At 51.2% G+C, this 14,778-nt stretch overlaps 2 non-coding genes and 1 pseudogene across 2 annotated transcripts; 1 reads left to right on the forward strand and 2 right to left on the reverse strand.

The window, feature by feature from the left end:
• Nucleotides 1-3,224: 3,224 nt before the first annotated feature.
• On the reverse strand, nucleotides 3,225-6,708 carry LOC126957040 (forkhead box protein O1-like; annotated as a pseudogene).
• Nucleotides 6,709-7,800: 1,092 nt separating this feature from the next.
• Nucleotides 7,801-7,882, forward strand: TRNAL-AAG (transfer RNA leucine (anticodon AAG)). Its single transcript has one exon. It is a non-coding gene; the product is annotated as a tRNA-Leu (tRNA).
• Nucleotides 7,883-8,222: 340 nt separating this feature from the next.
• TRNAV-CAC (transfer RNA valine (anticodon CAC)) lies at nucleotides 8,223-8,295 on the reverse strand. The gene has a single exon. It is a non-coding gene; the product is annotated as a tRNA-Val (tRNA).
• Nucleotides 8,296-14,778: the final 6,483 nt, after the last annotated feature.

The following is a 14,778-nucleotide window of genomic DNA, read 5'->3' on the forward strand; positions in this document are numbered from 1 at the left end:
AATTAAAAAAATACTTAGAAATAGATATTTAGGCTGGGCGTGGTGGCTCACACCTGTAATCCCAGCACTTTGGGAGGCTGAGGCGGGCAGATTACCTGCGGTCGGGAGTTTGAGACCAGCCCGGCCAACATGGAGAAACCCCTCTCTAGTAAAAATACAAAATTAGCTGGGCATGGTAGTGTGCACCTGTAGTCCCAGCTACTTGGGAGGCTGAGGCAGGAGAATCACTTGAACCAGGGAGGCGGAGGTTGTGGTGAGCCGAGATCATGCCACTGCATTCCAGCCTGGGCAACAAGAGCGAAACTCCGTCTCGAAAAAAAAATTATAACAATTTAAATAAATAAATAAATAAATATTTTAAAAAGCAGTGTGGGCCTTGTATTCTGAAAATTATAAAACATTTTTTGGAGTGCAGTGGTGTGATGTCAGCTCACTGCAACCTCTGACTCCTGGGTTTAAGCGATTCTCCTGCCTCAGCCTCCCAAGTAGCTGAAATTATAGGCACTGGTTACCATGCCCAGCTAATTTTGGTATTTTTAGTTAAAAAAAAAAAAAAAGGCTACTGTGCTCGGCCTATAAAACATTATTAAAATAAAGAAGATCAGCTAGTTGTGGTGGCTCACGCCTATAATCTCAGCACTATGGGAGGCTAAGGCAGGAGGATCGTTTGAACCTAGGAGCTCGAGGCCAGCCTGAACAACATAGGGCGACCTCGTCTCTAGAAATAATAATAATGATGATGATAATACTAATAATAATAATAATTGGCTAGGCATGGTGGCTCACGCCTGTTATCCCAACAATTTGGAGGCTGAGGCAGGTGGATCACTTGAGGTCAGAAGTTCAACACCAGGCTGACCAACATGATGAAACGCTGTCTCTACTAAAATTACAAAAATTAGCTGGGTGTGAGCAGTGGCTCACACCTGTAATCCCAGCACTTTGGGAGGCCAAGGCGGGTGGATCACGAGGTCAGGAGATCGAGACCATCCTGGCTAACATAGTGAAACCCCGCCTCTACTAAAAATACAAAAAATTAGCCAGGCGTGGTGGTGGGAGCCTGTAGTCCCAGCTACTCAGGAGGCTGAGGCAGGAGAATGGCGTGAACCCGGGAGGTGGAGCTTGCAGTGAGCCGAGATCGCACCACTGCACTCCAGCCTGGGTAACAGAGCGAGAATCCATCTCTATCTAAATAAATAAATAAATAAATAAATAAATAAAGCTACAGTAATCAAGATGAATGGTATTGGCATAAAGATAGGCACATAGACCAGTGGAACAGAATTGAGAGCACAGAAACAAACCTTACATTTCTGGCCAGTTGATTGTATTCTCTTGATAGTTTAATATACTTTTTACTGAAGTAAAACATGCCATGAATGCACCCATGCAGCCACCACCCAGATCAACAAATAGAACATTCCCAGCGCCGCAGAACCACCCCTGGTGTTCCCTCGGTCAGTATCCTGCTCTTCTTAAACGCAGCCACGCTTTTGACTTCTCACACCTACATTCGTTTTTGAGCTTCACATAAATAGAATAACCCCTATGTAGTTTTTGGTGTCTTGATTCATTCTGCTAATGTTATATTTTTATATTTGTTCATGTTGTTACATGCAGCAGTGTGGTTTTTTTTTTTTCTGCACATTATTTTTAAAGTTGAGATATAATTCATGTATCATAAAATTCACCTTTAAAAGTGTACAATTTGGCCAGGTACAGTGACTCACGCCTGTAATCCCAGCACTTTGGGAGGCCAAGAAGGGCAGGTCGCTTGAGCTCAGAAGTTTGAGGCCAGCCTGGGCAACATGGCAAAACCCCATCTCTTTTTTTTTTTTTTTTTTTTTTTTTTTGTTGAGACGGAGTCTCGCTCTGTCGCCCAGGCTGGAGTGCTGTGGCTGGATCTCAGCTCACTGCAAGCTCCGCCTCCCGGGTTCACGCCATTCTCCTGCCTCAGCCTCCCAAGTAGCTGGGACTACAGGCGCCCGCCACCACGCCCGGCTAGTTTTTTGTATTTTTTTAGTAGAGACGGGGTTTCACTGTGTTCGCCAGGATGGTCTCGATCTCCTGACCTCGTGATCCGCCCGTCTTGGCCTCCCAAAGTGCTGGGATTACAGGCTTGAGCCACCACGCCCGGCCGCAAAACCCCATCTCTACAAAAAATAGAAAAAGTAGCAGGACGTAGTGGTATGTGACTGTAGTCCCAGCTACTTGGGAGGCTGAGGGGAAGATTACTTGAGCCCAGGAGGTCGAGGCTGCAGTGAACTGAGATGGTGCCATGGCACTCCAGCCTGGACAATAGGGCCAGACCTTGTCTCAAAAAATAAATGAATAAAGTAAAATAAAATAAAAGCATGTTCAATAATGTGCAGTCATTACCAGCAGCTAATTCCAGAACATTCTAATCACCCCCAAAAGAAGCCCCAAGTCCATTAGCCATCATTCCTCACTTTTCCTCTCCCCAGCCCCTGGTAATCTACTTTCTGTCTCTATGGATTTGCCTACTCTGGACATCTCATATAAACTGAATCATATAATACAGGGCTTTTCATATATGGCTTCTTTCACTTAGCATACTATTTTTGAGGTTCATTTATATTGTACCACATACTAATATTTCATTCTTTTTTATGGCTTAGTAATATTGCATTGTTGACCAGGTGTGGTGTCTCACACTTTTAATCCCAGCACTTAGGGATGCCAAGGTAGGAGGATCCCTTGAGCCCAGGAGTTCAAGACCAGCCTGTGCAACATAGGGAGACCCCTGTCTCTATCAAAAAATTTTATAATATTAGCCATGTGTGGCAGCTCACACCTGTAGTATGAGCTACTTGGGAGGCTGAGGCAGGGAGATTGCTTGAGTCCAGGAGATCAAGGTTGCAGTGAACTGTGATCACAGCACTGCACTCCAGCCTGGGAAACAGGGTGAGGCCCTGTCTCAAAAAAAAAAAAAAAGTTTAGCTTTGTGTGAATATACTGCATTTTATTGATCCCTTCATTAATTCATGGAAATTTAAGTTGTTTCTTTCTTTTTTTTTTTTTTTTTTTTTTGAGACAAGTTCTCACTCTGTGCCCCAGGCTGCAGTGACACAATCTTGGCTCATCGCAACCTCCACCTACTGGGTTCAAGTTAGCTTCCCAATTTAGCCTCCCAAGTAGCTGAGACCACAGGGGGACACCACCATGCCTGGCTAATTTTTTTTTTTTTTTTTTTGAGACAGAGTCTTGCTCCATTGCCCAGGCTGGAGTGCAGTGGCTGATCTTGGCTCACTGCAACCTCTGCCTACCGGGTTCACACCATTCTCCAGCCTCAGCCTCCCAAGTAGCTGGGACTACAGGTGCCCGTCACCATGCCCGGCTAATTTTTTTGTTTCACTGCGTGTTAGCCAGGATGGTCTCGATCTCCTGACCTTGTGATCCGCCTGCCTCGGCCTCCCAAAGTGCTGGGATTACAAGCAGGAGCCACCGTGTCCGGCCATAATTTTTGTATTTTTTATAGAGACAGGGTTTTGTCATGTTGCCTAACCTGGTCGCAAACTCCTGACTTCAAGCAGTCCATCTGCCTTGGCCGCCCAAAGTGCTGGAATTACAGGCCTGAGCCACTGCCAGCCTTTGTTTCCACTTATTGGTTATCATGAAGAATTATACTGTAAACATTTTTGTGGAAGTTTTTTTTCTTTTTCTTTCTTTCTTTTTTTTTTTTTTTTTTTTTTTTTGAGACAGAGTCTCACTCTGTCGCCCAGGCTGGATCGAGTGGTGGTGCAATCTCGGCTCACTGCAACCTCTGACTCCCTGGTTCAAGCAATTCTCCTGCCTCAGTCTCCCAAGTAGCTGGGACTACAGGCACCCACCACCATGTCCAGTTTAGTTTTGTATTTTTAGTAGAGACGGGGTTTCACAATGTTGGCCAGGGTGGTCTTGATCTCCTGACCACGTGATCCACCCGCCTCAGCCTCCCAAAGTGCTGGGATTACAGGCGCGAGCCACCGCACCCGGCCAATCTGAAGTACTTTTAAGCGTAGCCTGGTCGCTAATTCTCAGCCTGACACCCAGCTATGTGGCCTCCTCTGGACACTGTGCAGGGCGCTTTGGTTGGGCAACACATTGTGGAGGTTAAAATTCAGTGTCTCCATCCATAAGGTCATTCCAGATGAAGACTTGGATTCCACGTCACAATCCCAGTGCTCAGTGAGCATGCCGTCCAAGTCACTTGGGAGCCTCCCCTGGTGGAGGAGGCCCATTCTGCCATAGCCACTGCAGCTGCTCACGGAGGAGTAGCGCCCAGGGCACTCGTCTGCATGGGGTGGGGCAGAGGCACTGGTAAAGGTGTCTCCTCTGGGGTCAGGTGGTTCATACCTGAGGTGTGGGGCTTGATGTTTCCCATGTGAGGCAGGGCACGGCCATCACCTGCAGATGTCTACTGAGCGTGTCCAGGGTGGGTATGGGAGCTGGGAGGCATCATTTTGTTGTGAGATGCCTGGCTGCCATAGGTCGACATGACTGAATGAAGGCCCATCACCATCAGCCCAGAACCTGGCTGTTGGGTTGGGCTACCCCAGGATCTGCTGGTGTCATGCTTGTGGGGAAGGAAAGAGAGATCAGACTGTTACTGTGTCTATGTAGAAAACGGAAGACATAAGAAACTCCATTTTGTTCTGTACTAAGAAAAATTATTCTGCCTTGAGATGCTGTTAATCTGTAACCCTAGCCCCAACCCTGTGCCCGCAGAGACATGTGCTGTGTTGACTCAAGGTTTAGGGGCTGTAGGGCTGTGCAGGATGTGCTTTGTTAAAAATGTGTTTGCAGGCAGTATGCTTGGTAAAAGTCATCACCATTCTCCAGTCTCCAGTACCCAGGGACACAATGCACTGCGGAAGGCCACAGGGACCTCTGCCCAAGAAAGTCTGGGTATTGTCTGAGGTTTCTCCCCACTGAGACAGCCTGAGATATGGCCTCGTGGGAAGGGAAAGACCTGACTGTCTCCCAGCCCGACACCTGTAAAGGGTCTGTGCTGAGGAGGATGAGTGAAAGAGGAAGGCCTCTTTGCAGTTGAGACAAGAGAAAGGCATCTGTCTCCTGCTCGTCCCTGGAAATGGAATGTCCTGGTGTAAAACCTGATTGTACATTCTATTTACTTAGATAGGAGAAAACCGCCTTATGACTGGAGGTGAGACATGCTGGTGGCAATACTGCTCTTTACTGCACTGAGATATTTGTGTAAAGTCAGACATAAATCTGGTCTACGTGCACATGGAGGCACAGCACCTTTCCTTAAACTTATTTATGACACAGAGGCCTTTGCCCGCATGTTTTCCTGTTGACCCTCTCCCCACAATTACCCTATAGTCCTGCCACATCCCCCTCGCTGAGATAGTAGAGATAGTGATCAATAAATACTGAGGGTACTAAGAGACCAGTGCCAGCGCCCCTGGTCCTCTGTAGGCTGAGTGCCGGTCCCCTGGGCCCACTTTTCTTTCTCTATACTTTGTCTCTGTGTTTTATTTCTTTTCTCAGTCTCTCATCCCACCTGACGAGAAACACCCACACCTGGGCCCACTTTTCTTTCTCTATACTTTGTCTCTGTCTTATTTCTTTTGTCAGTCTCTTGTCCTACCTGACAGAAATATCCACAGGTGTGGAGGGGCTGGCCCCCATCAATAATGTCATTATGGGGAGGAGAGTCAGGAGTCAGCAACTCCTCCAGGAGTCCCGCTGCACAGCTACACGGACTCACAGCTCCACAACTTGATTTGTGGTCCTGGAGCGTTTGCACAGGCATCTGGGGCAAAGGGCTCATGTTGGACTGGCACTACGTCTATTTTTTTGTAGTTTGGCTGGGCGAATTCACACTGGTGTTTGGTGGCACAAATGAGTAGCATGGCGTCTGCTGCATCATGGAGCCAGGGGCGAACTGGGTCCACACAGTTAATGATGTCAGTACTCAGAGAAGGTTGAGATTATCCAAACCTTTTCCATGTTTTGGGATTGCTTTTCTCAGACATACGGGGTGGAGTAGGGGCCATCTTTGCCGAAGATGACCGGTACCCCACAGAATGCACAGCCCCATCTCTAAGATCTTCCCCTTTGGTTATAATAGGTGAAAGTCTCCCAGTAATAGTACTAGCATTTGAGCTAGTTCGAGGGCGAAATGTACTCCAGCTATCAAAGTCATCATTGCCGTGAGAGCCAGGGCTTGCAGGCCTTTTGGAAAATTGGGGTCCAGGGCTGTCCTCGGCACCGGCCCCCACCCCGCCCCGCTAGACTACAGGGGTGCTTTTTTCGTGGCATCTCGGCTTAGGCTCTGAGCGCATTTGCTGTTGCTGTCCGTGGATGCAGCTCTTGTCCTAAGACATCTCCCATTCTTGCCGCCCTCTGGATCGAGCATCCACCGAGCACTTTTTCCAGTTCCTTCGTTCTGCGCGCCAGTCAACTTGCTGCGTAGGAACAGAAGATGAGGACGTGAATTCCTCCGGCCCGCAGAGCTGTTGCTGTCGCCCTCATCCGTGAAGCAGGGCACGCTCTTGACCATCCACTCGCAGATCTGCCACAGCGCGAGCCGCTTCTCCGCCGAGCCCTGGACTGCCTGGTGCTGAGGTCGGCGTGGGACAGGTCGCGCCCCGCGTTGCGATGGGACGAGCTGCTCCTGCGCTGCTGCCCCGCGAGCGGCCCGGCGGTGGCGGGGTCCCGTGTGGGTGCTGCGGCGGCGAGGAGAGAAGGCCGCCCGCCTCGGGCCCTGGAGGTCCCCGCACAGTCCCCGGGGCGGCGTCCCGGCGATCGCGGAAGCCCTCGCTGTCCTCCAGCGGGCTCAGGTTGCTCGTGAAGTCGGCGCTGAAGGCGCGGGGCTGGAGGTGGCCGCGTGGGACCCGCGGAACTCCCGCCGGGGCAGCGGCTGGAAAACCGGGTCGACCTCCGTCCCCCGGGGCGCTTCGGCCCTGGGGTCCTCTCCTCTCCCCTCCCCTCCCCTCCCCTCCCCTCCCCTCCCCTCCCCTTCCCCTCCCCTCCCCTCCCCTCCCCCCTCCTCTCCTCTCCTCTCCTCTCCTCTCCCCTCCCCTCCCCTCCCCTCCCCTCCCCTCCCCTCTCCTCCGCCAGCCGCGGGCGAGCCAAGAAAGGGGAGAGCAAAGCACCGGGCGGAGGGGAGGGGGCGCGAGGAGGAGGCGGAGATTCCGGGGACAAGGTCGGTTCGGCCCGAGGCTGAAAGAAACTGGGAGCCAGGCGGGGGCGGCGGAAGCGCGAGTCCAGAACTGAGCCCGGCGGGGCCGTGCGCGGCGAGACTGCTCCCGGTCCGCTGCGCGGATGGACGGCGGGCCGGAGCCCCGGGCCGGGGCGGATCCGGGCACAGCGGGCGCCGCACTCCCGCAAACAGGGCCGTGGACCCCGCGGGCCGTGGCTCTCCCCCGAGGCGCGCCCTCTGAGCTGCTGCCTGTGGACTGCGGCACGGAGGCTGCAGAACTACGCGGCCGCCCGACTGACGGGGTCTGCCCTGGTTTATTTCTTTTTATCTTTTTTTAAAGTAAGAGTGCAGAAGGCTTCCCCTCCTCTCACGCCACCTCTCCAAAGAGGGCCGATGTGGGTGACTTTCTGAGTGGTCCCCAAAGCAGATCCCGAGGCCTGCGCGTCGCGAATCTTCTCTGCCAGGGCGCTGGTGGAGTAGTTTCTCAGCTGGTGCCTCTGGCCCAGCGAATCCTGCCGGATGGCGGTGGTTCTGGAACGCCCTGTGGATTCGCCCTAAGGCCTTGTAGGCCCGGGGACTCTGGGGATATTGTATAAAGCAGGAAAATACGTAAATGCGTTCCAGGGGGAAGTAGCGTGGCCGAGCGGTCTAAGGCGCTGGATTAAGGCTCCAGTCTCTTCGGAGGCGTGGGTTCGAATCCCACCGCTGCCAGCTTGGCGTGGTTTGTCCATTTTTGTCCCCCCATAGGTTACAAAAGGAGGATTCGTTGGAACTTTCCTCGGGCCCCACGCTTGCTCGGGATCTGGATTCCATTTGGCAGCGCGCAGCCGTCCAGTGGACGGGCTTTGTAGGGAGTTCCTCGGACCTGGTGTTCACAGCAAGTGAGGTGGGTTCAGTTCTTCCCAGGTTCCAGTGGTTGAGGTGGAAAGGCAACGGTATAAATACCCTGTATAGCCTTTTCTCCTTAACCAGGTGGAGATAGTGGTGGAGTGTTGTAGGCTAGTCCTAAGTGTAATACGTTTGAAGTAATGAGGTAAAAAATAGAAGGAAGTGTTTCCGCCCGGTTTCGAACCGGGGACCTTTCGCGTGTGAGGCGAACGTGATAACCACTACACTACGGAAACCTGCTTGGCTTTCGTGTGCCATCGTAATGACCCACCACACAGGGCCGTTTTTTATTTCCTCATCGTAATTCAGAGCTTCCTCCATGCGTCCCTTCGAGCTTTATTAATGAGCATGAGCACACACACAAAGATATTTCAGCACCTGGAAGGCTGAGGCGGCAGGATAGCTGGAGCCCAGGAGGTCGAGACTGCACTGAGCTATGATTGCAGCACTGCACTCCAGCCTGGGCGACAGAGCAAGACCTTATCTCGAAAGAGAGAAAAGAAAGAAACGAGAAAAGGAAGTTTTCATGTGCAATGTGGTGGCATAAGTGGGCACGAGAGTCCTGAGAGAGGATGTCCCGGCGACAGTGGGTATGGGGGTTGAACAGCAGGGGCGCGCTGGCACCCACCATTTTCAAAGAGAAGAGACATTCAGAAGAAGCTGCTTGGGGAATATGAGGCCACGTGTTCGTGCGTAGAGCTGAAGCTTGTGTGTCCAGAGAAATTGGAGTGGAATGAAAGAGGAAGTAGCCTAAAACACCATTTTTATTGTTCTATTGTTTGGTAGAACTCTAGATTTTCCTAGCAGCCACTGCTCTTGGACATTTAGATTACTTTCCTCCCACCAACAGTATGCAAGCGTTATGAAGGCTACCCCCTTGGCAACATTTGGCACTTTTCATTGATTTTTTTTTTTAACTTCTAGCCATTTGTGGGTATGTAGTATTCCTTATGGTTTAAGTTTGCATTTAGCTGATAAGAAAAGATGGGCACTTTTTCATGGGTTTATGGCCCATGTGTTCATCTTACTGTGTGAAGTATCTCTTTAAATATCTTGTCCATTAAAAACAAACAAAGAAAAAAAACACACAAACAGAAAACCCCAAGAAGCAAAAAACAAAGAACTGGCATGGCATGGTGGCTCACACCTGTAATTCCAGAACTCTGGGAGGGCGAGGTGTGTGAATTGTTTGAGCTCATGAGTTGAGACCAGTCTGGGCAACATTGGGACATCATCTCTACAGAACGTCCAAAAATTAGCTGGGAGTGATGGCGTTCACTTGTAGTTTCTGTAGGTACTTGGGAGGCTGAGGTGAGAGTATTGCTTGAGCCTGAGAGATGGAGGCTGCAGTGAGCAGAGATCTCACTGCTGCACTCCAGCCTGGGTAACAGAGCAAGATCCTGTTCAAAAAAAAAAAAAGACTCTCATATGTTTTTTTAATCTGGAAACTTCTAAATTTCAGCTTGTATGTTTAAGTGTAAACTCTTTCATATAATTTTTTTTGTTATGGTGTGAGGTTGGGATTAAGGTTAATTTCTTTCCCCTATGGATATCCAGTTGTTCCTGAACCCATTGTTGCAAAGACACTATTTCTACATTGAATTGCTTTGGTGCCTTTGGTGAAAATCAAATAACTGAGTATATGTGGGCCCAAATTCTTTTTGTTCATTTTTTGCTTTTCAATTAAAAATTTCAAATAGGCCAGGCATGGTGGCTCACCCCTGTAATCCTAGCGTTTTGGTAGGCTGAGGTAGGAGGATTGTTTGAGGCCAGGAGTTGGAAACCAGTCTGTGCAACATAGCAAGACCATGTCTCTACAAAAAAAAAAAAAAAAAAAAAAAAGTTAGCTGGGCATAGTAGTGCGTGCTTGTAGTCCCACCTAGTTGGGAGGCTGAGGCAGGAGGATTGTTTGGGCCCAGGAGTCCAAGGCTGCAGTGAGCTGCAATCACAGCAGGGCACTGCTACCTGGATGACAGAGTGAATCCCTGTCTCCAAATAAATAAACAAATAAGTAAATTAATAAATGTTTGCATTAGATGAATTATGCCATGTTTTGTTTATCCATTTATCAATGAATGAACATTTATGTTGTTTCCTTTTTTTTTTTTTTTTTTTTGAGACAGATTCTCACTCTTGTCACCCAGGCTGGAGTACAGAGGAGCCATCATAGCTCACTACAATCTCCACCTCCTTGGTTCAAGTGATCCTTCCACCTCAGCCTCACAAGTAGCTGGGACCATAGGTGTACACTACCACACCTGGCTAATTTTTGTATTTTTTATAGAGACGTGGTCCCTATGTTGCCCAGGCTGGTCTGGAACTCTTGGCCTCCAGCAGTCCACCCACCTTGGCCTCCCAAAGTGTTAGGATTACAGGCATGGGACACCTTGCCTAGCCTTTGTTTCCACTTTTTCGCTATAATGAAAAATGATGCCATATATATTTTGTGTACATTTTTTTACGTGACAAAAAGGTATATATAAAACTCTCTTTTATATATACCTAGGAGTGGAATTGATGGATTGTATGGTAACCCTATGTTTAAATTTTTGGCATAGCAAAGTGAAACTTGAAACTAGCAATTCCACTAATACTGTTTATTTATATGATATTTCCAGAAAAGGCAGATGAAAACAGAGGAAAAGCAGATCACTTCTTGTGTACCGCTGAGGCTGAGAGCCAGGATTGGCTGCAGATGGGCATGTTGGAAATCTTTGTGGTAACGGAACTGTTTTAAAAGCGGATTGTGGTGATGGTTGCAGAATCCTATGCAGTGACTAAAAAATCATTGATCTGTGTATTTACAATGAGTGGATTTTATTGTATTGAATTGTACCCCAATAAAGCTGTTATAGAATGCTAAACCATAAAAACAAACCTCCAAACACAGCAACAGGCAGTTAGTGATTTCCTGGGATCAGCTCAGGTGACAGTTGCATTGTGCAAAATGATTCCTGTGACCCAGAGTATAATTAATGTTTACATAATGCTTTACCGCAGCCTTGGAGGGCAGGTAACTTGCACCTTGAAACTTGAAGGTCTTGCTAGTATTGCTTGTAATCAAAGTAAAGTAATTGTATAAATAAACAAGGTGTGAATAAATTTAAGGAGATGCCAAGTAAATGAAGGAGATGAGCGATCACCGCGAGACTGAAGCTGGGAGGGGCGTGACGGAAGTCATCCAATCCAAAACTATCGGAATAGAGACCTTGCCAATGGATGGGTTTAAAAAACGAAAAGTGCGTGTTACAGAAACGAAATGAGGATCCGTCATAGGATCCAGTTTATGGTCAACACGGGGACGTCCACCCAATACTGTGCGTCTACAGTAGGCACTAATGTGTGCTGCTGTGCTTTGGGTGTGATGTGCAAAGTACTGGTCCTTGAGGAGATGGGGGCACTGGTTTTTATTTTCCACAGCTGTCTTTTTAAATCTAGAAGACAAAAGCTTCTGTTGAGGAGCGCTCGGGGCTGCAGGAGGGTCGTGGAGTTGAATGTGCTGGCCCTCTGCAGGGGCCGCCTGTGTGTGTGTGTTTGGGGGGTGGTGAGCTCCTGCCCTGGCTGTCAGGGTGCGAGTTACACAACCCCTGGAGGTGGCAGTTCCTTGTCTGTAGAATGCGGTGAGAGCAGCGCCTTTCTTACAGGTGGATGACGAGGGTTAGAGCAATTAACACACGCGCTAGCACTAGGTAAGACTGAAGAAAAACTCACTGGATCTACAGCTGTGCCAAGGCAGCTTAGTTCCAGGCCCAGGGGACACAGCATGAAGGAAACAAAACGGAAGGATCTTTCTCCCCAGAAGGGAAGGGTGGGGGTGAGGAAGAAGGGAAGACCGAGGCCGCACAGGCGGACAACGGCGGACGGCACTGCGCGATGGAGAGGGGCCTCCGCCCAGGGAGATGTGAAGAGGCGGCGCTGGGCGCACGGAGCTGCAAGGGAAAGGCGGGTGCGGGGGCCGCAGGGGCGGAGCAGGAGGCTGGGCGAGGACCGTGCGTACCCCCAGCAGCGGCAGGAAGGAGACAAACCTGGATAGTGGGCCCGTTTGCCGCAGCCTCAGCTTCTGGTTTGTGTTCGGGAAAAGCCCGCGCTCAGTCCGGTCTCAGCCACTCCCAGGAGCGAGCGCAGATCGCGCTACACCCGTTTGTCGTCCTCCGGTCCCGCCTTGGGAGCAGCAGCATCTCCGCGACTTCCCCGTGTCCGCGCTTTCTTCCAGGGCTTGGCAACCGGAAAGTGTCTAACAGCGGTTCAAGGAACCGCCTCTGGGCTGCAGCGGAGCGGGGACATCCCTTGGGAACGGCAGCGCGTCCTCTGGTCGCGCCCAGGAACATCCCGAGCCTGCGAGTCCGCTCGCGGGAGTCCCCCAGGCAGACGCCGCCCCAGCTCGCTCGCAGCTCGCCCTGGAGAGGACCTGGAGCCTCCGCGGATGACCCGAAGCCAGGGGACCCCTGCACATTCTCGAAACGGCTGCAGGGAGACCTGCCCGGCGCGCCTGGGAGTAGAGCAGCGCCGCAGTCCCTCTCGCTGAGCGGGATCTGCCCCTGTCTGCTGGTCCTCTCCAGGGCCACGGGTGGGGGTGGTACTGTCCCCGCGGCAGCCCTCACCCCGTTCCAGGCGCCGCCTCCCTGGATGGGCCAGCTCTTGGAGAGGGCCGGCTCCTCTCAGAGTTGGTCTGAGCACGGAAGAGAGCCTGGGTGTCCACTGTTTTCTCAAACCCACCCGTATGTTACACTGTGTGCTGGATGGGGTGAGGCTGGAGCTCAGAGAGGGACAGCGGTGTGAAGAGCTGCGGTGGTGGCGTCTTCCCTCGGGCTTTCTGGAGAAGGCGCCTCTGAGCGGATGGGGCTTCAGACCCGGCTCCCTGTGAGCTGTGAGCCTGTGTGGGCAGCAGCCAGCCAGGCAGCCCTTCACCTGTGACTGGGAGTTCGCGCTGGGCTTGGGTTTCCTGGAGGTTTCACCCTGGGCATGGGCCTGGGAGTGCCAGGGCCGTCTGTGAAGACGTCTGGAGGAGTTTCCTAGGGCTTCCAGAACAAAATAGCCCGGCCTGGGGCTTCGACAACAGATGGTCGTTTTCTCCCAGGTCTGAGGCTGTGAGTCCGAGATCAGGGCACCAGGAGGATTGTTTCTGCGGAGGCTTCTTTTTTTGGCCTGCAGGTGGCCGCCTTCTCTCTGTGTCCACACGTGGTGTTTTGTCTGTGCACCTGCACCCATGATGGCCCCGTGTGTCCACATTTCCTCTTCTTCTAAGGACACCAGTCAGGTTGGATTGGGGTCCACCATAGTGACCTCATTTTAGTGTGACCACCTCTATAAAAGCCCTATGTCCAAATACAGTCACATTTTGACGTAAAGAGGGTTGGAGTGCTAAGATGAATTTTGAGGGAAACACGATTCCACCATAACAAGACTTTTCAGGCCTGAGATCTCCAGGTGAACAGAAAGGCAGAGTCCAAACTGCAAATGGAGGCTCTGGGGGGTTCAAAAGTGTCACCTGTAGGCTGGAGGTGGGAGGAAGTGATCTTCTGGGGCTGCTTGGCTGGTTGTTCCAATGCGTCCAGGAGGAGAAACCGGGTTGACGCTGCCTTTGCCCATTTGGAAAGCCATCTGGATTCATTTCCAGTGTTGTGTGTTTCTGGAGGCGATGCATACCCAGGCCGAGGGCAAGTTTAAGGACCTGCTCTGTGACCACGGGCCAGCCACTCCCATCTCAGCCTGTTTTCACATCAACAAGATGAGGGTGAATGAGATGATCTCAAGGGTCCCTGCTGGCTCTAAACTCCCAGCTTTCCTGTCCCTGAGATTCGTCCTGTTTCTAAGATCTCTGCTGAATATCCCGCCCCTCAGCAGAGTGAGTGAAGCCAAGATAAAGAGCCCATTTTCTGGGCTGTTCTTCAGTACGGGTGGAGAAGGTGGCCCATGTGACTGAGATGGGGCACCCACCCCCAAACGCCCCCCCACTGGCATCCCTCCTGGCACGGCTCTTCTTCCTGACTCCTTGACCCCTAGAGCCCTGGGCCTGGGCCACAGCAGGAGCTCACAGCTGTCTGTCATTAGAGTCATTCCACCGCTGGCTCAGCTGCTCTGGGGTGGGGCAAAGCTGGCCACTGTCTCAGAAGGACTCGTAGGGTGTTCCAGAAGACAGGGAGGGCCCTGGGTAGACTGGGCCCTGCTTACTCCTCTCAGGACAGAGTCTGGGTAAGTTGACCAGAAGAGCCATTGTCATCATGTGAGCTGGCCCGCAAAGACGAGAGCTCAAGGAGTAAAAGTGCAGATTGGTATAAATTGTCACAGTGTCCTGGAGGGGGCTTCAGAGGTTACTTGGTCAAATGCCCACAGCGTCTTCTGGGGAAACCAGGAGTTGAAGGCTGTGCTGCCTGTGGGCCTCCCCCTCTGCTCTAGTCTCTGGGGGAAGGAGGGGGTGAGGAGGTTCCTCATCCGGGTCTTATCTGGAACCTCTTTCCTCCTGATCACCGGATTCTAGGTCCTGAGTTTAAAACACCAGTTTTCCCCTCTCAGCAGGGGTAACTGGACTCCTGCGTTCATTTCCACTCAGGATTGGCCTGCACAGGGCCCTTCTTTAGCCTTTAAACTTATCCTATGTCTTTAAATTCATTTATCTGTTCCCTGCTGTGCGCACACTCAGTCATTCCCTCTCCCACGTCTGTGTGAGCAGGGCTGTGCGTGCCAGGGCACCTGGGTGTGTGAGGGTGTGGGCAACTCTA

The sequence above is a fragment of the Macaca thibetana genome, chromosome 6 (assembly GCF_024542745.1).
Source record: "Macaca thibetana thibetana isolate TM-01 chromosome 6, ASM2454274v1, whole genome shotgun sequence".
In the NCBI taxonomy this organism is placed as follows: domain Eukaryota; kingdom Metazoa; phylum Chordata; class Mammalia; order Primates; family Cercopithecidae; genus Macaca; species Macaca thibetana.